This window comes from Ambystoma mexicanum, chromosome 3p, assembly GCF_040938575.1.
Source record: "Ambystoma mexicanum isolate Mex_15411 chromosome 3p, UKY_AmexF1_1, whole genome shotgun sequence".
In the NCBI taxonomy this organism is placed as follows: domain Eukaryota; kingdom Metazoa; phylum Chordata; class Amphibia; order Caudata; family Ambystomatidae; genus Ambystoma; species Ambystoma mexicanum.
The window spans coordinates 870,709,078-870,732,315 of NC_090925.1; the positions used below are offsets into that span (position 1 = coordinate 870,709,078).

At 46.3% G+C, this 23,238-nt stretch overlaps 1 long non-coding RNA gene across 5 annotated transcripts in view; it reads right to left on the reverse strand.

The window, feature by feature from the left end:
- The window catches only part of LOC138581033 (uncharacterized), a 470,134-nt gene that overhangs the window by 411,566 nt on the left and 35,330 nt on the right, over positions 1-23,238 (reverse strand). The window contains exon 1 of one of the 5 annotated variants that reach the window (XR_011304410.1): positions 20,699-20,811. The exons of the other annotated variants lie outside the window; for them this stretch is intronic. This is a non-coding gene — a long non-coding RNA (uncharacterized lncRNA). Of the gene's footprint in view, positions 1-20,698; positions 20,812-23,238 lie in introns of those variants that run through there. 5 annotated transcript variants of the gene reach the window in all.

Sequence of the window (23,238 nt, forward strand, 5' to 3'; positions counted from 1 at the left end):
GGGGAACAGTGCAGTGCCCTTGTTTCTGAAGATCATCTAGAGGCAGAACAGCAATGTGGAACAGTGTAGTGCCCTGGTTTCTGAAGATCATCTAGAGACAGAAAAGCAATGTGCAACAGTGCAGTGCCCTTGTTTCTGAGGAACATCTAGAAGCAGAACACAATGTAGAACAGTGCAATGGGCTTATGTTTGAGAGCACCTAGAGGCAGACCACCATGAAGAACATCCCCAAGCACCTATGTAGGAGAGCACCTAGAAGCAGAACACATTGAACAACTGTGCAGTGCAATTCGTTTTGTGGAAACCTACATGAAGAACTAAATGTAGAACAGTGCAGCCTGCTTAGGTTCCAGAATACCCAGAGGCAGAACACCATTTTGAACAGTGCAATGTGCTAATCTCTGGTAAACGACTAGGAGCAGAATACAATGTAGAACACTGAAATGGATCTATGTTTGTGAACACCTTGAAAGTGCACTTATGTTTGAGTGCACCTAGAGGCAGGACAGAATAGAAAACAGTGGGATGCTCTTATCTCTGGGAAAGCTTGGGAGAAGAATACAATATAGAACAGTGTAGTGCATTTATGTCTGAAAACACCTAGAAGCAAACACTAGTGTAGAACAATGCAATGTGCTCATCTGTGGGAAACGACTAGGAGCAGAATATAAGACCACCTAGAACCAGAATTCAATATAGAGCAGTGCAGCATACTTATGTCTCAGACCACCTAGAACCAGAATACAATATAGAGCAGTGCAGTGGGCTTATGTCTGAGACCACCTAGAACCACAATACAATATAAAACAGTGCAGCTGGCCTATGTCTGAGACCAGCCAGAACCAGAATACAATATAGAGCAGTGCAGCATGATTATGTCTGAGACCACCTAGAACCAGAATACAATATAGAGCAGTGGTGTGGGCTTATGTCTGAGACCACCTAGATCTAGAATACAATATAGAGCAGTGCAGCATGATTATGTCTGAGACCACCTAGAACCAGAATACAATATAGAGAGGTGAGTGGGCTTATGTATGAGTATGAGTCCAGCTAGAACCAGAACACAATACAGAGAAGTGCAGTGGGCTTATGCCGGAGACCACCTAGAACCAGAATACAGTATAGATCAGTACAGTGGGCTTATGTTTGAGACCATCTATAACCAGAATACAACATAGAGCAGTGCAGCAGGCATATGTCTGAGACCACCTAGAACCAGAACACAATATAGAGCAGTGGAGTGGGCTTATGTCTGAGACCACCTAGAACCAGAATACAATATCGAGCAGTGCAGCAGGCTTATGTTTGAGACCAGCTAGAACCAGAATACAATATAGAAAAGTGAAGTGGGCTTATGTCTGAGACCACATAGAACCAAAATACAATATAGAGCAGTGCAGCATGATTATGTCTGAGACCACCTAGAACCAGAATACAATATAGAGCAGTGGTGTGGGCTTATGTCTGAGACCACCTAGATCTAGAATACAATAGAGAGCAGTGCAGCATGATTATGTCTGAGACCACCTAGAACCAGAATACAATATAGAGAGGTGAGTGGGCTTATGTATGAGTATGAGTCCAGCTAGAACCAGAACACAATACAGAGAAGTGCAGTGGGCTTATGCCGGAGACCACCTAGAACCAGAATACAGTATAGATCAGTACAGTGGGCTTATGTTTGAGACCATCTATAACCAGAATACAACATAGAGCAGTGCAGCAGGCATATGTCTGAGACCACCTAGAACCAGAACACAATATAGAGCAGTGGAGTGGGCTTATGTCTGAGACCACCTAGAACCAGAATACAATATCGAGCAGTGCAGCAGGCTTATGTTTGAGACCATCTAGAACCAGAATACAATATAGAAAAGTGAAGTGGGCTTATGTCTGAGACCACATAGAACCAAAATACAATATAGAGCAGTGCAACAGGCTTATTTCTGGGACCACCTAAAACCAGAATTCAATATAGAGCAGTGCAGTGAGTTTATGTCTGAGACCACCTAGAACCAGAATACAACATAGAACAATGCAGTTGGCTTATGTCTGAGACCACCTAGAACAAAAATACAACATAGAGCTGTGCAGCGGACTTCTGCTGAGACCACCTAGAACCAGAATTCAATATAGAGCAGTGCAGTGAGCTTATGTCTGAGACCACCTAGAACCAGAATACAATATAGAGCAGTGCAGCGGTCTTATGTCTGAGACCACCTAGAACCAGAATACAATATAGACCAGTGCAGCAAGCTTATGTTCGAGACAAGCTAGAACCAAAATACAATATAGAGCAGTGCAGCATACTTATGTCTGAGACCACCTAGAACCAGCATACAATATAGAACAGTTCAGCTGGGCCTTATTTCTGGACACCTAGAACCAGAATACAATGTAGAACAGTGCAGAGGGCTTATGTCTGAGACCAGCTAGAACCAGAATACAATAGAGAGCCGTGCAGCGGGCTTATGTCTGAGACCACCTAGAACCAGAAAACAATATAGAGAAGAGCAGTGGGCTTATGTCTGAGACCACCTAGAACCAGAATACAATATAGAACAGTGCACCAGGACCTTATTTCTGAGACCAACTAGAACCAGAAAACAATATAGAGCAGTGCAGTGGGCTTATGTCTGGGACCAACTAGAACCACAATACAATATAGAACAGTGCAGCTGGCTTATATCTGGGACCACCTAGAACAAAAATACAATATAGAGCTGTGCAGCAGACTTCTGCTGAGACCACCTAGAAACAGAATACAATATAGAACAGTTCAGCTGGGCCTTATTTCTGGACACCTAGAACCAGAATACAATGTAGAACAGTGCAGAGGACTTATGTCTGAGACCACCTAGAACCAGAATACGATATAGAACAGTGCACCAGGGCCTTATTTCAGAGACCAACTAGAACCAGAATACAATATAGAGCAGTGCAGCGGGCTTATGTCTGAGACCACCTAGAACCACAATACAATATAGAGCAGTGGCGTAGTCTTATGTCTGAGACCAGCTAGAACCAGAACACAATATAGAGAAGTGCAGTGGGCTTATGCTGAGACCACCTAGAACCAGAATACAGTATAGATCAGCACAGTGGGCTTTTGTTTGAGACCATCTATAACTAGAATACAACATAGAGCAGTGCAGTTGACTTATGGTCGAGACCACCTAGAACCAGAATGCAATATAGAGCAGTGCAGCTGGCTTATGTCTGGGACCAGCTAGAACCAGAATACAATATAAAACAGTGCAGTGGGCTTATTCCTGAGACCACCTAGAACCAGAATACAATATAGAGCAGTGCAGCAGGCTTATGTCTGAGACACCCTAGAACCAGAATACAATATAGAGCAGTGCAGTTGACTTATGGTTGAGACCACCTAGAACCAGAATTCAATATAGAGCAGTGCAGCTGGCTTATGTCTGGGACCAGCTAGAACCAGAATACAATATAGTACAGTGCAGTGGGCTTATGTCTGAGACCACCTAGAACCAGAATACAATATATAGCAGGGCAGTGGGCTTATGTCTGAGACCACATAGAACCAGAATACAATATAGAGCAGTGCAGCAGGCTTATGTCTGAGACCAGCTAGAACCAGAATACAATCTAGAGCAGTGGAGTGGGCTTATGTCTGAGATGACCTAGAACTAGAATACAATATAGAGCAGTGCAGCAGGCTTATGTCTGAGACCACTTAGAACCAGAAAACAACATAGAACAGTGCAGCAGGCTTATATCTGAGACCACCTAGAACCAGAAAACAATATAGAGTGCAGCGGCCTTATGTCTGACACCACCTAAAATCAGAATTCGATATAGAACAGTGCAGTGGGTTTATGTCTCAGACCACCTAGAACCAGAATACAACATAGAACAATGCAGCGGGCTTATGTCTGAGACCAGCTCGAACAAGAATACAATATAGAGCAGTGCAGTGGGCTTATGTCTGAGACCACCTAGAACCAGAATACAATATAGAGCAGTGCAGCAGGCTTATGTCTGGGACCACCTAGAACCAGAATACAATATAGAAAAGTGCAGCTGGCTTATGTTTGGGACCACCTAGAACAAAAATACAATATAGAGCTGTGCAGCGGACTTCTGCTGAGACCACCTAGAACCAGAATTCAATATAGAGCAGTGCAATGAGCTTATGTCTGAGACCACCTAGAACCAGAATACAATATAGAGCAGTGCAGCAGTCTTATGTCTGAGACCACCTAGAACCAAAATACAATATAGAATAGTGCAGCAGGGCTTATGTTTGAAACCACCCAGAACCAGAATACAATATAGAACAATGCAGCAGGCTTATGTCGGAGACCATTTAGAACCGGAATACAATATAGATCAGTGCAGCGGGCTTATGTCTGAGACCACCTAGAACCAGACTATAATATAGAACAGTGCAGCTGGCTTATGTCTGAGACCAGCTCGAACAAGAATACAATCTAGAGCAGTGGAGTGGGCTAGTGTCTGAGATGACCTAGAACCAGAATTCAATATAGAACAGTGCTGCTCGCTTATGTCTGGGACCACCTAGAACAAAAATACAATATAGAGCTGTGCAGCGGACTTCTACTGAGACCACCAAGAACCAGAATACAATATAGAGCAGTGCAGCGGTCTTATGTCTGAGACCACCTAGAACCAGAATACTATAGAATAGTGCAGCGGGGGCTTATGTTTGAGACCACCTAGAACCAGAATACAATCTAGAGCAGTGAAGTGGGCTTATGTCTGAGATGACCTAGAACCAGAATGCAACATAGAGAAATGCAGCAGGCTTATGTCCGAGACCATCTAGAACCTGAATACAGTATAGAAAAGTGGAGTGGGCTTATGTCTGAGACCACCTAGAACCAGAATACAATATAGAGCAGTGCAGCAGGCTTATGTCTGAGACCAGCTAGAACCAGAATACAATATAGAGCAGTGCAGTTGACTTATGGTCGAGACCACCTAGAAGCAGAATTCAATATAGAGCAGTGCAGCTGGCTTATGTCTGGGACCAGCTAGAACCAGAATACAATATAGAACAGTGCAGTGGGCTTATTCCTGAGACCACCTAGAACCAGAACACAATATAGAGCAGTGGAGTGGGCTTATGTCTGAGACCACCTAGAACCAGAATAGAATATAGAGCAGTGCAGCAGGGGCTTATTTCTGAGACAACCTAGAACCAGAATACAATATAAAACAGTGCAGCAGGCTTATGTTTGAGACCAGCTAGAACCAGAATACAATCTAGAGCAGTGAAGTGGGCTTATGTCTGAGATGACCTAGAACCAGAATACAACATAGAGAAATGCAGCAGGCTTATGTTTGAGACCATCTAGAACCAGAATACAGTATAGAAAAGTGCAGTGGGCTTATTCCTGGGACCACCTAGAACCAGAACACAATATATAGCAGTGCAGTGGGCTTATGTCTGAGACCACATAGAACCAGAACACAATATAGAGCAGTGCAGCAGGGTCTTATTTCTGAGACAACCTAGAACCAGAATACAATATAGAGCAGTGCAGCAGCCTTATGTCTGAGACCACCTAAAACCAGAATTCAATATAGGGCAGTGCAATGAGTTTATGTCTCAGACCACCTAGAACCAGAATACAACATAGAACAATGCAGTTGGCTTATGTCTGAGACGACCTAGACCAAAAATACAATATAGAGCTGTGCAGCGGACTTCTGCTGAGACCACCTAGAACCAGATTTCAATATAGAGCAGTGCAGTGAGCTTATGTCTGAGACCACCTAGAACCAGAATACAACATAGAACAATGCAGCGGGCTTATGTCTGAGACCAGCTCGACCAAGAATACAATCTAGAGCAGTGCAGCAAGCTTATGTCTGAGACCACTTAGAACCAGAAAACAACAGAGCAGTGCAGCAAGCTTATGTCTGGGACCACCTAGAACCAGAATACAATATAGAGCAGTGCAATGAGCTTATGTCTGAGACCACCTAGAACCAGAATACAATATAGAGCAGTGCAATGAGCTTATGTCTGAGACCACCTAGAACCAGAATACCACCTAGAACCAAAATACAATATAGAATAGTGCAGTGGGGCTTATGTTTGAGACCACCCAGAACCAGAATACAATATAGAACAGTGCAGCTGGCTTATGTCTGAGACCACCTAGAACCAGAATACAATATAGAACAATGCAGCAGGCTTATGTCTGAGACCATTTAGAACCGGAATACAATATAGATCAGTGCAGCGGGCTTATGTTTGAGACCAACTAGAACCGTAATTCAATATAGAGCACTGCAGCAGACTTATGTTTGAGACCACCTAGAACCAGAATACAATATAGAATAGTGCAGTGGGCTTATGTCTGAGACCACCTAGAACCAGACTATAATATAGAACGGTGCAGCTGGCTTATGCCTGACACCAGCTCGAACAAGAATACAATCTAGAGCAGTGGAGTGGGCTAGTGTCTGAGAGGACCTAGAACCAGAATACAATATAGAGCAGTGCAGCAGGCTTATGTCTGAGACCACCTAAAACCAGAATTCAATATAGAACAGTGCAGCTGGCTTATGTCTGGGACCACCTAGAACATAAATACAATATAGAGCTGTGCAGCAGACTTATGTTTGAGACCACCTAGAACCAGAATACAATATAGAACAGTGCAGTGGGCTTATGTCTAAGACAAGCTAGAACCAGAATGCAATATAGAGCAGTGTAGTGGGCTTATAATGGCGACCACCTGGAACCAGAATACAATATAGATCAGTGCAGTGGTCTTATGTCTGAGACCACCTAGAACCAAAATACAATCTACAGCAGTGCAGCGGGCTTATGTCTGGGACCACCTAGAAAAAGAATACAACAAAGAACAGTGCAGTGGGCCTATGTCTGAGACTACCTAGAACCAGAATACAATATAGAGCAGTACAGCAGGCCTATGTCTCAGACCACCTAGAACCAGAATACAATTCAGAGCAGTGCAGGGGGCTTATATCTGTGACCACATAGAACTAGAATGCAATATAGAGCAGTGCAGTGGGCTTATGCCTGAGAACACCTACAACCAGAATAAAATATACAAGAGTGCAGCGGGGCTTAGGTCACAGACCACCTAGAGAACCAGAATACAATATAGAACAGTGCAGCAGGCCAATGTCTGAGACCAGCTAAAGCCAGAATACAACATAGTGCAGTGCAGCAGGCTTATGTCTAAGACACCCTAGAACCAGAATACAATATAGAACAGTGCAGCAGGGGCGTATGTCTGAGAGCAGCTAGAACCAGAATACAATATAGAACAGCGCAGCAGGCTTATGTCGGAGACCACCTAGAACCAAAACACAGTATAGAGCAGTGTAGTGGGCTTATAATGGTGACCACCTAGAACCAGAATACAATATAGATCAGTGCAGGGGGCTTAAGTTTGAGACCAACTGGAACTGTAATTCAATATAGAGCACTGCAGCAGACTTATGTTTGAGACTGCCCAGAACCAGAATACAATATAGAATGGTGCAGTGAGCTTATGTCAGACAAGCTAGATCGAGAATACAATATAGAGCAGTGCAGTGGGCTTATGTCTGTGACCACCGAGAACCAGAATACAATATAGAACAGTGCAGTGGGCTTATGTCTAAGACAAGCTAGAACCAGAATGCAATATAGAGCAGTGTAGGGGACTTATGTTTGAAACCAACTGGAACCGTAATTCAATATAGAGCACTGCAGCAGACTTATGTTTGAGACCAACTAGAACCAGAATACAATATAGAGCAGTGCAGTGGGCTTCTGTCTGAGACCCCCTAGAACCAGAATACAATATAGAACAGTGTAGTGGGCTTATAATGGTGACAACCTAGAAACGTAATTCAATATAGGGTAGTGCAGTGGACTTATGTCTGGGACCACCTAGAACCAGAATACAATATAGAGCAGTGTAGTGTGCTTATGTCTGAGACCCCTAGAACCAGAATACAATATAGAACAGTGCAGCAGCAGCTTATTTCTAAGACCACCTAGAACAAGTATGCAATATAGAACAGTTCAGCAGGCTTATGACTGAGACCAGCTAGAACCACAATATGATATAGTGCAGTGCAGTGGGCTTATGTCTGAGACCACCTAGAACCAGAATACAATATATAGCAGTGCAGCGGGCTTATGCCTGAGACCACCTAGAACCAGAACACAATATAGATCAGTGCAGCGGACTTATGTTTGAGACCACCTAGAACCAAAATACAATCTACAGCAGTGCAGCGGGCTTAATCTGGGACCACCTAGTACAAGAATACAACAAAGAACAGTGCAGTGGGCCTATGTCCGAGACTACCTAGAACCAGAATACAATATAGAGCAGTACAGCAGGCCTATGTCTCAGACCACCTAGAACCAGAATACACTTCAGAGCAGTGCAGGGGGCTTATGCCTGAGAACACCTAAAACCAGAATAAAATATACAAGAGTGCAGGGGGTCTTAATTCACAGACCACCTAGAGAACCAGAATACAATATAGAACAGTGCAGCAGGCCAATGTCTGAGACCAGCTAAAGCCAGAATACAACATAGAGCAGTGCAGCAGGGGCTTATGTCTAAGACACCCTAGAACCAGAATACAATATAGAACAGCGCAGCGGGCTTATGTCGGAGACCACCTAGAACCAGAACACAGTATAGAGCAGTGCAGTGGTCTTATGTCTGAGACCACCTAGAACTGGAATACAATATAGAACAGTGCAGTGGGCTTATGTCTAGGACAAGCTAGAACCAGAATACAATATAGATCAGTGCAGGGTGCTTATGTTTGAGACCAACTGGAACCGTAATTCAATATAGAGCACTGCAGCAGACTTATGTTTGAGAACCAGAATACAATATAGAATAGTGCAGTGGGCTTATGTCAGACAAGCTAGATCGAGAATACAATATAGAGCAGTGCAGTGGGTTTATGTCTGAGACCACCTAGAACCAGAATTCAATATAGAGCAGTGTAGTGGGCTTATAATGGTGACCACCTAGAACCAGGATACACTATAGAGCAGTGTAGTGGGCTTATAATGGTGACCACCTAGAACCAGGATACAATATAGAGTAGTGCAGTGGGCTTATGTCTGAGACAACCTAGAACCGTAATTCAATATAGGGTAGTGCAGTGGGCTTATGCCTGGAACCACCTAGAACCAGAATACAATATAGAGCAGCACAGCCTGCTTATGCCTGAGACCACCTAGTACCAGAATACACTATAGAGCAGTGCAGCTGGCTTATGTCTGAAACCACTTAGATCGAGAATACAATATAGAGCAGTGCAGTGGGCTTATGCCTGAGACCCCCTAGAACCAGAATACAATATAGAACAGTGCAGCTGGCTTATGTCTGAGACCACCCAGAACCAGAATACAATATAGAGCAGTACAGCAGGCCTATTTCTCCGATGACCTAGAACCAGAATACAATTCAGAGCAGTGCAGGGGTCTTATATCTTTGACCACCGAGAACTAGAATACAATATAGAGCAGTGCAGTGGGCTTATGCCTGAGAACACCTACAACCAGAATAAAATATACAAGAGTGCAGGGGGGGGCTTATGCCACAGACCACCTAGAACCAGAATACAATATGGAACAGTGCAGCAGGCCAATGTCTGAGACCAGCTAAAGCCAGAATACAACATAGAGCAGTGCAGCAGGGGCTTATGTCTAAGACACCCTAGAACCAGAATACAATATAGAACAGTGCAGCAGGGGCTTATGTCTGAGACCACCTAGAACCAGAATACAATATAGAATAGCACAGCTGGCTTATGTCAGAGACCACCTAGAACCAAAATACAATATAGAACAGTGCAGCAGCAGCTTATTTCTAAGACCACCTAGAACCAGAATGCAAAATAGAACAGTGCAGCAGGCTTATGACTGAGACCAGCTAGAACCAGAATATAATATAGTGCAGTGGGCTTATGTCTGGGACCACGTAGAACCAGAATACAATATAGAACAGTGCAGCGGGCTTATGCCTGAGACCACCTAGAACCAGAATACAATATAGAGCAGTGTAGTGGGCTTATGTCTAAGACCCCTAGAACCAGAATACAATATAGAACAGTGCAGCAGCAGCTTATTTCTAAGGCCACCTAGAACCAGAATGCAATATAGAACAGTGCAGCAGGCTTATGACTGAGACCAGCTAGAACCAGAATATAATATAGTGCGGTGGGCTTATGTCTGAGACCACCTAGAACCAGAATACAATATACAGCAGTGCAGTGGGCTTATGCCTGAGACCACCTAGAACCAGAATACAAGATATATAAGTGCAGTGGACTTATGTCTGAGACCACCTAGAACCAGAATACAATCTACAGCAGTGCAGCGGGCTTATGTCTGGGACCACCTAGAACAAGAATGCAACAAAGAACAGTGCAGTGGGCTTATGTCTGAGACTACCTAGAACCAGAATACAATATAGAGCAGTACAGCAGGCCTATGTCTCCGATGACCTAGAACCAGAATACAATTCAGAGCAGTGCAGGGGGCTTATATCTTTGACCACCGAGAACTAGAATACAATATAGAGCAGTGCAGTGGGCTTATGCCTGAGAACACCTAGAACCAGAATAAAATATACAAGAGGGCAGGGGGGGCTTATGCCACAGACCACCTAGAACCAGAATACAATATAGAACAGTGCAGCAGGCCAATGTCTGAGACCAGCTAAAGCCAGAATACAACATAGAGCAGTGCAGCAGGGGCTTATGTCTAAGACACCCTAGAACCAGAATACAATATAGAACAGTGCAGCAGGGGCTTATGTCTGAGACCACATAGAACCAGAATACAATATAGAACAGCAGAGCGGGCTTATGTCGGAGACCACCTAGAACCAAAATACAATATAGAACAGTGCAGCGGGCTGATGTCTGAGACCACCTAGAATCAGAACACAGTATAGAGCAGTGCAGTGGTCTTATGTCTGAGACCACCTATAACTGGAATACAATATAGAACAGGGCAGCGGGGGCTTATGTCTGAGACCATCTATTTGTATTTGAATCTTATTGAATTTATATAGCGTTTTAATCCATAAACGCTTTACAAGAGGACCAAGCAAAATACAAGAAGCATAGATAACAATTGAGTTAAACCAGAAAACAGTACAAAAACAATTTACATTATGGAAGAGGATTGGAGAGTAGAGAGGGACCAAGGTGTGAGAGGAAGTAGGAGGTATGAGCAGTGGTGAAAGCAGGAGTAAGAGAGGAAGCAGGGGGTGTAAGAGAGAAGAATAGAAGGGATGAGGATTAGAAAAGTGCAGGAAGTGGGGTAGGAGGGAGTAGAGTGAAAGGAGAGGGTGTGGTGGAACAGAAGTAAGGAAGGGAGTAGGAGGAGAGGGTAGAAGTAGTAGCACAAGTGAGAGAAGAAGCGAAGGATATTAGGGAGGCGAATGGAGAGATAAGATTTTAGAGAGGTGCGGAAGTTAGGGAAGGAGGTAGTAGAGTGGATGGAGAGGGGGAGGCAGTTCCAGTGGAAAAGAGAGAGCAGTTGGAAAGAGCGGAAGCAGGGGGGTGGAGGAGGAGAGAGTAGGAAGCAGAGAGAACGAGAAGGAGTATAGAAAGTGAGGAGGAGGAAAGGTAGGGGGGGAGAAGACCATAGAGGGATTTGAAGACTAAACAGGGGAACTTGAATTTAAGCTGGGAGTGAAATGGGAGCCAACCTAGAGAGGTGAGAGAAGAGGAGATTGAGTCTTGGGGAGAAAGGAGGCAGAGAGCAGATCTAGAATCAGAATGCAATATAGAACAGCACAGTTGGCTTATGTGTGAGACCAGCTGAGACCACCTAGAACCAGAATGTAATAACACTATGTAGAACAATTCAATGTGTTTCAGTTGGAGAACACCCAGAGAAAGAGCACTATATAGAACAGTGCAGTGCTTTTGTCTGCCAACACCTAGAAACAAAACATAGTGTAAAATAGTACAACACGCTTATCTCTGGGAATGCATAGGAGCAGAAACCAATATTGAACAATGCAGCGTGCTTATGCCTGAGAGTGCCTGGAAGCAGAACACAATGGACAACTGTACTATGTGCTTATGTGTGAGATCACCCAGACGCAGTGGGCACTGTTAAACAGCATAATAAAGAACAGTGCAATGAGTTTGCGTGTGAGAATAGCTAGACGCCGTGGAGCCTTGACTGGGAGTCCTAGATGGTGAATACAACATGGAACAGGGCAACATGCAACATGCTTATGCAAGAGCATCTAGCTAGAGAGCATAATGTAGAACAGTACGATTCACCTGGAGGCAGAACAGAAAAGTATACGAGTGCAAAGTGCATGTGCCCGTGAAAGACCTGGGGCCATATTACAGAAACTTTGCACGGGTGAAAGTGCAAAGTGGCACAGTATTACCACTAGGCCAAAGTTTGCCCTTTTTTTTTTTAAAAAACACTTGAACATATTAGAAAACTGTTGCACCATGACAAGTGCAGTTTGGCAAGTTATAAACACTAGGGAAAAAATTGCCCTTGGGTAAAAAAGATCAATTCTCACTGCATTATTGCAACAGGGCAAAGTTTGTCCTAGTGCTAATACGGAATTTTATTAGCACTAAGGGAAACTTTTCCCTGCTGAAAAAAATAATCGAAAATGTATCTTTTTTGCACTATGGCAATTTTTGCCCTGGTGCTTATACCATGCCAAACTGCACTTGGCATGGTGCAATAGTTTTCTAGTATGTCCCATTGTTTCTAAAAATAGGGCAAACTTTTCCTTAGTGCTAATACTGTGCCATGTTGCACTTGCACCAGTGCCAGGTTTCTATAATCTGGCCCTTGGAGGTAGAGCTCAATGTAGAACATGCTAAGCAATTATGTGTGTGGGTACCGGGATCAGAACACACTGGACAACTGTGCTGTGCACTTATCTGAGAACATCCAGAGGTAGGACCCTAGGGAGAACCGTGCAATGTGCTTATGTCCGGGAACGCCCTGCAGCGGAAGACAGCATGATTCAGTATGATATGCTTATGTCTGAGAACACCTAGATAGAGAACAACGTGTAAAACAGTGCAATGTACTTATGTCTGAGAACACCTAGATCCAGCATCTAATCAGGGGCGGACTGGGAACCAAAAGCAGCCCTGGAAAAAAAATGTCAAAGTGGCCCCATATTACACATTTTGCGCAAGCCCAACCTTTTTCCAATGGGAAAATGTGGAAATACCACACAAAAGAGACCGGGGGTGCAGAGGTGTACTGGGAAATCGCCAAAATTCCCTATATGATATGACATTTATAACGCGCCTATACACAAGTGTTTCGAAGTGCGACGAGGCAAGGGAGGGGGAACAACGGGAAGACAGACAACGATCTTACTAGGCCAGGTGTCATTCAGATGGCGCAAGTGCATGGGAAGGGGGAAAGGGAAAAGTGCGTGGGGGAAGGGAGAGGGGAAAGTGCAGTACAAGGGGTAGTAGAAAAAAAGATAACAGCCAGAGGTGGCAAGTGCAAGGTAAGTGCAGACATAAGTGCTGGTACGGGGACTGAAGGGATACAGAAAACAGTCCCCAGGTGCAGGAGTTGCCAGGGAGGCAGTACAGGTGTGCAGTTGGGGGTGCCTGGGCCCGAGATCAGGCAGGGTGGCCAGGTACCCTGTGCAGTTTCAGCCAGGAATTCAGCAGGGGAGAGGGGGAGAGAAAGCAGAAGCAAAGAGGAAGGTTTTGAGGTGCTTCCGGAACCGGAGATGGTTCTCCTCAAGTTTCAGGGAGGTAGGAAGGCTGTTCCAGAGGGAGGCCCCTGCGGAAGAGAGAGATCTACCACCAACTTGTTGCTTGGAGAAGCGACTGACCCTGAGGGAGTTGGAGGCGGATGAGCGAAGGGCTCGGGAAGGAAGGTATTTAGGAAGAGAGAGTTGAAGGTATTGCGTATCCAGGGTACAGAAGGCCTTGCGGACAATGCAGAGGGTATTTGAACTTAACACCGCGCAGCGACTGGGAGCCAGTGCAGAGATGTCAGTCCTGAAGAGATACGATCCCTGGGCTTGAGGCCAAGGACAAGTCTGCAGAGGGCGGAGAGTAGAGGCAGGCAGATTTAGATAGAGGCTGTTACAATAGTCCAGGCTAGAGAGAATCAGGGCTCTGGAGACAGTGAGCTTCTGGGGGAAGGAGAGGAAAGGAAGAAGAAGAGGAGGTGCAGCTGGTAGTGTGACTTCTTAGAGACGTCAGAGATGTGAGGAGAGAAGGAGAGTGTGGAGTCGAAGATGACCCCAAGGTTTTTAGCCTCAAAGGTGGGAGCAGGAGGACAGCCAAGAGAGGCCGACCAGAGAGCTACAGGGAAGGAGGGAGCCAGTGTGCCGATGAGGAGAATCTCAGTCTTGCTGGCATTTAGGCAGAGTTCATTGGTGGCACACCACTCCTGAATAGCAGACAGACAGTCAGAGATGAGGGACGGGGAGGAGGAGGCAGAGGGTAGCCTGAAAATGAGCTGGGTGTCATCTGCATAGCACTGGAAGTTGGGGCAGAGAGTGGCGATGCGGTGGACAAGGAGTGCCAGGTATCGGTTGAAAAGCCAGGGAGAGAGGTTAGACCCCTGGGGGACACCACAGGTAGAGTAGAAGACAAAGGAGAGGAAGGACCCAAGTTGGACCTGGGAGAGTTGGTCAGAGAGGAAAGAGGTCAGCCACGCCAGAGCCTGACCAGTGATACCCAGGTTATCACGGAGACGGTTGAGCAGGATGGCATGGTTGACAGTATCAAAGGCAGAAGAGAGATCAAGCAGGATGAAGACGCAAGGGTGTTAGAATCAAGGTTGGAGAGCAGGTCTTCACGGATGTTCAGGAGAGCAGTTTCCGTGCTTCTGGCAGCTCCGAAGCCAGACTGATGGTCATGAAGACAGCCAACAGATTCAGTATGGAGATTCAGCTGGGAGATGGCCAGTTTCTCCAGGAGCTTGCCCAGGAAGGCATTGATAAAGATTGGGTGATAGTTAGCCGGGCAAGTGGGGTCAGCAGAGGGTTTCTTAAGAAGGGTGTGCACAAGGGAGGATGGGAAGACTCCAGTGGTGAAGGAGTGGTTGCAGAGATCAGCCAGGGCAGGAGCCAGGGAGTTGATGTGGTCCTTGATAGTTTTGGAAGAACAGGGATGAACTTGTTTCGACAAGACTTTCATAGATCGGACTTGTCTAGAAACCTCGTCTGTGGAGGAAAGGGAAAAGGAAGAGAAGGAGGGAGGAGGGGGGGGCTGCAAAAGGGCCAGAGGAGGAGCAGGGAGTAGGGGGAGGGAGAGGATAGGAGGAGAGTGCGGACAGGATGTCCTGAGTTTTTGAGACGAAATGAGAGGCCAGTGCCACACAGAGGGCCTGGGAAGGGACAGGAGAGGTAGAGACTGCAGCAGGATTGGCCAGTTCCTTGCAGATTTTAAAGAGTTCGCCGAGTTGTTAGATGCTGCAGAGAGCAGGCTTGGATATGAGCTCTCTTCATGGTTAAGACAGAGAGCCGGTATTGCCTGTGCAGCAGGCCAGTTTGTCAGAGGATGTACATGAAGCATGCCATTTCCTCTCGGCCACCCTGCAATTTCATTTTAGGGTGACAAGGTCTGAGTCGTACCAGGAGTTGCACTTGGCTTTGGGCTTCAGGTGGATTCTCAGGACAGGGGCAAGGATATCAAGAATATCTGAGATAGCATTGTGGAGCTTGGAGAGGGCTGTGTCATGGTGAGAGTCAGCAGAAGCGGGAGGGGTGAAAAGGTGGTGGCGAAAGCCTCAGCTGACACGCGCTTCATGGGTCGGATGACTGAGAAGGTAGGTGGCAGAGATGGAGGTGGCTTGGCCTGAGGGGTAGGGAGGGTGAAATGGGAGGAGAGGAGATAGTGATCACTCCAGGAGAGAGGAGTGGAGAGAGGATCAGAGAGGGGAAGGTCTGAGGAGATCAGAGCATCCAGAGTGTGCCCTAAAGAGTGAGTCTGGCCAGAGGGGAGAATGGTGAGTGAGAGAGAGTCACAGAGGTCGCGAAAGAGTACAGAGGAAGGACAGGAGGCATCCAGGTGGATACTGAAATCTTCTAGAAGGAGGAGTTGAGTGGTCGCGGCTAGGAGAGAGGAGGAGAGGTCCGCCCACTCAGAGAGGAAGGAGATCTGACCAGGTGGCCGATAGATAGTAGCCACCGTAAGGGAATGGCTAGGTGAGAGAGAGAGCCTGCAGACGAGGCATTCAAAAGAGGAGTAGGCTTGCCTAGGAATGACAGAGGCAGGAATCCACTCAGGGAAGATCAGGTCAACACCCCCTCCAGAGCGGTTGGATCTGGGAGCAGAGGATCTTGTAGCCATCAGGTAGGAGCGTGTCAAAGCTGGTGAAAGAGCTGGCCGTGAACCATGTCTCAGTGAGACCGAGAATGTCGAGGTCAAGTTCTTCCAGAAGGCGGCAGATATCAGAGGAGTGCTTGACAGCAGAGCGAGTGTTTAGAGTGGTAATATGGAGAAGGTTGCCATCCTTGAAGGACTTCCGGGGAGGGGTACAGATCAGAGGTACGCCCTTCGGAGGTGTAGAAGGAGCCCGAGAGGGGGCAGAGGGGTAAGGGGAAGGCAAGGTAGCCAAGGAGGAGGCAGAAGATGGAGTCGAGCAAACCCTGGAAAGGGGGAGAGAGGGGACGGCTGGAGAAGGGAGGAAGTGGATGAGGCACGGTAAGCATCGATCAAAGAGATGGAGGTTGGCCTGAGGGCCATTGGACAAGACGGTCCCATTCGAGTAAACATTAATGATGACCTTAGGAATGGAACGAGGCAAGGAGGACGTCCCGGCGGGTGCCACCATTAATGGGAGAAGAGGAGAACGGAGCGAGCGCAGAGACCATATGAAGGGTCCATATGTCTGGCGAAGGAACGAAGAAGAGGATGTCGGTGAGAGCATCCTTAGAGGAGGCACTGGTGTAGATGTCGGCGATAGGGAGGCCTGGGTTGGAGACCAGGATGTCCTTTTTAAACTTCTTCCTACCAGATTTAGTGAGGAAGTCAGGATAGTCAATAGGGAAGCAGTTAGAGAAGATAGGAGAGACAGAGAGCACCATAGAGTAGGTGGGAAATGAGAGAGGTGGAGGTACTGGAGGGGGACACTAGAGTAGGAAGAGCAGGGAGTGAGAGGAAGGACGTTGAGCAGTGGGACAGGATGCCAACACTCAGACTACGGAGCTAACATCATGCGCAGTTTAGAAGAGAGAGAAGACACAAAGAATTTGAGAATCCTGAAATAGAGGGAGAAAGGCCTAGGTTTTAAAAAGCAATTTCAAATACAGGGACAGTGCTTATTATAACAGGTGAAATTCCACCTAAATTTGAGAATCCTGAATAGAGGGAGAAAGGCCTAGGTTTCCAAAGCAACTTTGAATACAATGACAGTGCTTATTATAACAGGTGAAATCCCACCTGAATTTGAGAATCCTAAATAGTGGGAGAATATAGGCCAGTCCACCGCTGAATACACTTTTTCTCAAGCCGTCGGGAAGAAGTGAAGCATTTATTTAAAAAATATTCATTAATTATGCAATCTTGAACTGTCAGAATGGCCTGTTTATGCTTTGAGTCATCAGCAGCACCCCTTCATGATCTTCAGCTGCCACTTCTATAACGTCTAAAATGTTAGCTTTTGTAATTTTCTGCACCTTTATAAAATATCATAAACGTCTGATTCCCACCCTTCTGAACGTTGGCTTTCTAAGCACAACCAGTGCCCATTTCTGCTACCAGTACTTAAATGTATTGAGGGATTTACCCCACACCACTTATCTGCTCTGATCGCCCTCCACTCTCCTCCAACCACCTTCAGCTCCAAATCCCCCACACTATTTCCATGCCATGCACACACTGCACACCCTCTTGTACTAATTTTCCCTCCTCAGCCCTCTCCACCTGAACTTCCTACCCCCCACATCAAGAAGCTCTGAAGTAGTGCTGAAGTGCGATGTGCAGTTGCATGTGAAGTCTGATGAACTTTGCTTGTATCGGGAAAATATTTCATTTGGACCGAGGCTTTGCACATTCATGTTGACATCCCCAACATTTCTAGATGTCAGCATTTAATATGAACTAAAATGAACTATTATTTCATTGTGCAAAATGTGCACTCGCCACTGGCTAGAGATATTTGACTCTTGGCGAGTAAGAAACGGTGTGCTGTGTGTATGTATAGAATTAAGTTTTTTTTTTATGCTTACGCATCTTTACAAAATAAAAGATAAGAATTAAGGTGGCAAGTGACATTTTCATGGTTGCTTGTCGCTTGCAGTTTGAATTGTTGCCTCATGATTATGGAGCCTGGACATTTGAGCACACAGCACTGTTCCTAGTTTCACTGCACTGGCTTCCCCTGGACCTCAGGATTACCTTTAAGTTATTATGCATCCCCTAAAAGGCTGTCCATTGGCAAACCGCCTCTTATTTGGCTGAGAAACTCGATATTGGGGGGTTCGAGAGGCCTTGGAAGCCGGGCGTTTCTTCACCTCGAAGTCTGTCGAGTCAAGTTGTCCTCCTCCTTGAAATGGTCCTTTTCAGGGGCAGCAGTCTCAGCTTGGAATTCTTTGCCCACTGACCTTCACTTAAGCCTTGGTTAGTTGAGGTTTAGAAAAGCTTTGTAAGTCTGCCTATGGCAGTCTGTTTTTTTAAATGGTTCTATTGAGTAATCTCTCTTAATTGCACATTTTATCACATTTTGTAAAGTTTTTATTGTGGATTCTGTGTGTTTATGAATTTGTTATAAACGTTTTGAATCTGCAAAGCGCTCTGATACATTTGTACCTGGTTTGTGCTATAAAGGAATATTAAATTATGTATATCAATAATACGTTTAAAAGACTGATGTCCTTCATTTTTGTTTTTTTTCATTTTGAGCGTAATGTCTCCATGCATTGCATTTTGTGTGTGCGTGGATGCTAGTGGCATATTGACTATTTTGTGCTTTCTTTCATTCTAAGAGAAATCTGTGTGACAATGGCATGTGGTCAGTGTTGCTTATCTGTGGGGTGCGTGCATACATGTATGCTAAATGTGTGTTTCTTGGGAAATTAGCACAAACCCATGCAGCACGTAGGGTTCTTGCTTGTTGTCTGTGGCTATTGTGCTCTCTGTTATTTTGTGCAGATTGTGTGCCTATGCCTCCATTAAGCATTTGTTCTTCCTGCCTAGCGTGCTTGAAAGTGTTGGGCTGCATGGTGGGTGAATATATTTGTTGCGTGCAGGTTATTGTGGTGATGGTGTGTGCTCGTGTGGGCTTTCCTTATCTGGAACGCATGGATTGAGGTCACTCCTGACCCATGCAATACCGATGATTTCTTAAGTTTTCAAAATCGTTGCGTTGAGAAACAGTTCAAGGCAAGGAATAGTTGTGTCCTAGTGTCTGCTGGTCGATTGCAAACCATTGCAAAACACATTTTTTTAATTGTTTGTGCATTAAACCATTCATAATACTGCACCAAATTCGCTATGATTGTGCAGACGTGTGCAGCTCGATTGCTTGCCAAATGTGGGTCTTTTTTTATGTATCAGGTAAACAGTGGCAGAGAAAACGATTTCTCATTTTCCTGTGTAAACTGTCATGTAAATGTAACTGTACTCTCTTGTTGCCACAATTGGATGTTTCTATCCACCTCCCCCTGCCCCCTCTTGGTTTTCTCTTATTCCACTATCCATTTCAGGTTCATTTGCACCCCATCACTTATTAATCGATGTATGGTTGGGGCGTTATGCATTAACTCCTAATACAGGCTCTGGCTGCACCTTAGGCCAGGTAGCTGGCCAGGTGTTGTTGGTAGGGCAACTCCACTAGCCTCAATGCTTGATGGGCCTGCAGCCCATAGTGGGTGTAGAGCTCTGGCTTGAAGTAACTGTAGCCGCCTCAAGGGCAACAGCAATATGGTTTTTTGCCCCTATGACCTGGACATGATGTTACAATTCTGCACTGTCGAAAGGCAGGGCACCGCCACCTGGTGACCGCCTACTGCCTGTCACCCCGTCCTAATGTGGATCTGAACAATGCCAAGCCAGAATTAAACTATTATTAGCACAATAGCTAGGTTAGTAGCGAGTTAGCTTTTTAAAAAAAAAACAAAAATACTGAAGCTGAAACTCCTCTGAAAGATGCATGGCAGTCCCTCTCCGAGCTCCTCCAGTCCACGTCCAGCCAGGACAAGGCGAATTCTTTTTCCTGGCTCGCCAGTTTCCCAGTTGCATGGGGCATAGCTGTTCCCGCTCTGCATTAGCAGGAGACCAGTGTTACCTGCTGGTTACATTACTCCCCAGTCCCCATACGATTTCCCAGTCTGGGTGCTCGGTTCGCCGTAGTTTCTTTTAGACCAAACAACCGGTGGCATGTCGCCGACTGACTGAAGGCAATCGCAGAAGCCAAAGTGGCGCTCCCTTGTTGGCCATCAGCGCTGCGAGAGTTGTTTTCAATTAAAGACATGTTTTGCGAATAGTGACCGCACTTGTTAACTTGTGTGTATGGATGGGCCTGCCCGGCTCGTGCACCCAGCACATCACAGTAGAACTACGAAAGCAATAAGTGCCGCGCCCTTTAGAAAATATTTTACAAGCATTCGTCCCCAAACAGAGGTGCCTCTCGTTTCGATTACCTAGCCAGCTTCATGCTCCTCCAACCAACACCGCAGCCCCCATCACCACCAAGCAATCTTCTATTTCAATCTCGCACCTGAGTGAAAGTGCAGCCCTGCTCGGCTCGCCAGTCGCCACTCATCATCTTCGGGTTCAGTAGACCACTCAGAGCAATGCGCTGAGCCGCCCGCTAGTGTGCACAGCCCTGCACCTGCGCAATGTGTGCAACGCATCACGTGATGCGACATGACGCAGGCGAACACACTCACCAGGGCTGCCTGCAGCCTGGCACGTGAGGCAGTGATCCGGCCTCAAAATGTGCCACCGCGAGCCCGGCCCGTTGTCGGCACCGCCCGGCCGGGAAGAAAAGAAATGCACAACCAAATATCATGGCAACAACCCAGGCTGACCGGCTCTTTCATTCTTCTCACAATATATGTATCCTTCTGCAGTTCGTTCCGCTAACACCCGAAGAGGCCCTATACCCCGAGGCCTACCGGGTGAAAGTCCTGTTGTCCCAGTCCAGCCCTGGATCTAATGTAATACCTAGTAGTGACTGATAATGCGCTGTGTACTGTGGTGGTCCCTGGGATACCAGGGGCAACGCATTTGTCTGGGAAGCAGTGCGACACAGGTACGAATCTCGATCCTGTGCTTAGAAACCACTTGTTGGTACTGAGTGCGTTATAAAAGAACAATTAAATCAAAAAGGCAAAGGTCTGTAAAATAGTACCATATAATATTGTGTGAATATGCTATTTTCTTGGAAACACATAGAACCTAGACATAATAATGTATAGTTGGGTACAGTGGATCCGTGTTGTCTCTTGCCTGGGCCTAGCTTGGATTGGTTGCAGTGCTTGGACACCAGGCAAACAGGATTTGCCCTTCACGGGCTCCCCAAGAAAGGCTGCCCTCGAAGACTCTGTTTGACCGTTTTGCAGGTCATGTGACTTTGCGCAATGTCCAATCAGTTTAGGGGGGGAGAGTTTGAGGAGGCAGGCGTACTTTTGCATAACCTGGGCATTTGTCCATTAGTTAGGCCATGTGTATCACCCATTTCTCATTCTTGCCAGCCCCTTTCCTTTCCCCTCTAGTAAGGTGCTGAATGAGACATTTTCTTTTGGTTTGGCGTAACAAAGCCGCAGATTTATTTTCACATATATACAACCACAGCAAACAGATCTTGAAAATAGTTCCAAAGATGTAGCGACTGCTCCTTGTCCTGCTTCCCCTTTTTTATCCATGTCCATTGCAGGCCCAACTCCCCCAAGACCTTCGAGTCTGAGAACCGCCTGCCCCTGCAGGTATTTGCGGACTGGGGGAGTGCCGTTTGTTGGGGGGAAGCTGAGCCCCAATTGCTACCGCCAGACACCCCCGCCGTTTAGTCTCTCAGGAGGCACTGTCCAGACTGGGCGAAGCCCCTTCCGGTTTAGCAATGGCTCATTTGCAGTCTTTCTCTTCTCATTGGTCGCCACAACACCGCCCCGCCAAAGGTGGGTTACCGCCCACCGTGGCTCCCCCTTTTCCTATTTTGTAGTTCTAGCAGTTCTGAGTACACCTTGCTGCCCAGTGCAACTCCGTCTATCCTCCTTTGACCAGGGATTTCACCTTTTCCGGTTGTGCCTGATCTAGGGATACTTCAGTCCCCTCCATCTTTCCGTCATACCTTGACCTGCTCTCGCACAACCGGCTCCCGGTTCGACCACCGCTTTGAGGCCAACTGCCTCCCCTTTCTTCCAACCATCCCTTGGTAGCCCCAACTCTCTCAACCCTCCGTGCCTGCTACCCCCTGCCCCTGCAGGTGTTTTGGACTGAGAGAGCGCAATTTGCTTGAGGAAGCGGAGCCCTCGCTGCCCCCACCCGACGCCCCTGCCGTTTTAGGCTCCCAAGAGGCGCCGGTCCGACTCTGCTCCTTGCCCAACCATCTCCTTCGTAGACACAACTCTCTGAACCCTCCGTGCCTGATACCCCCTGCCCTTGCAGGTGTTTTTGGGCTGAGAGAACGCCATTTGTCCGAGGAAGCGGAGCCCACGTTGCCACACCAGACGCCCCTGCCGTTTAAGCTCCCAAGAGGCGCTGGTCTAAATATGCAGAACTTAATCAACCCCTCTATATGGCATTTATCGATTTTCGGGTAGCTTTTGATTCAGTCGATAGATCATTGTTATTCCAGAAATTACAGAACTATGGCTGCCCATCGTCATTGTTAACCATAATCAAGAAATTGCACTCGAATACGACAATGCAAGTTAGACTATCGCTTGATGGGTTGTTGTCTGCAAACATCAATACCATGAGAGGATTGAAACAGGGGTGCATTCTGGCGTCCACCCTTTTCAACCTTTTCATTCTAGACATTGGGACATCCTTTGAGAAAGTTCTGTCAGATTGTCCCAAATTAGGTGCACAAAAAATCACATGGCTCTTGTATGCTGACGATCTTGTCCTAATTTCGCAAACGCCAAGCGGATTACAGAACCTTTTGAATAAATTGGATACTTACACTCATACCAATAATCTAACTATCAACGTGGATAAAACTCAGATAGTGATTTGCCAAAGAAAAAGGCACACACAAATGGTGAGAAGTCAGTGGTTTCTGCGTGAAGTTCCCTTACAGAAGGTACCAAGCTA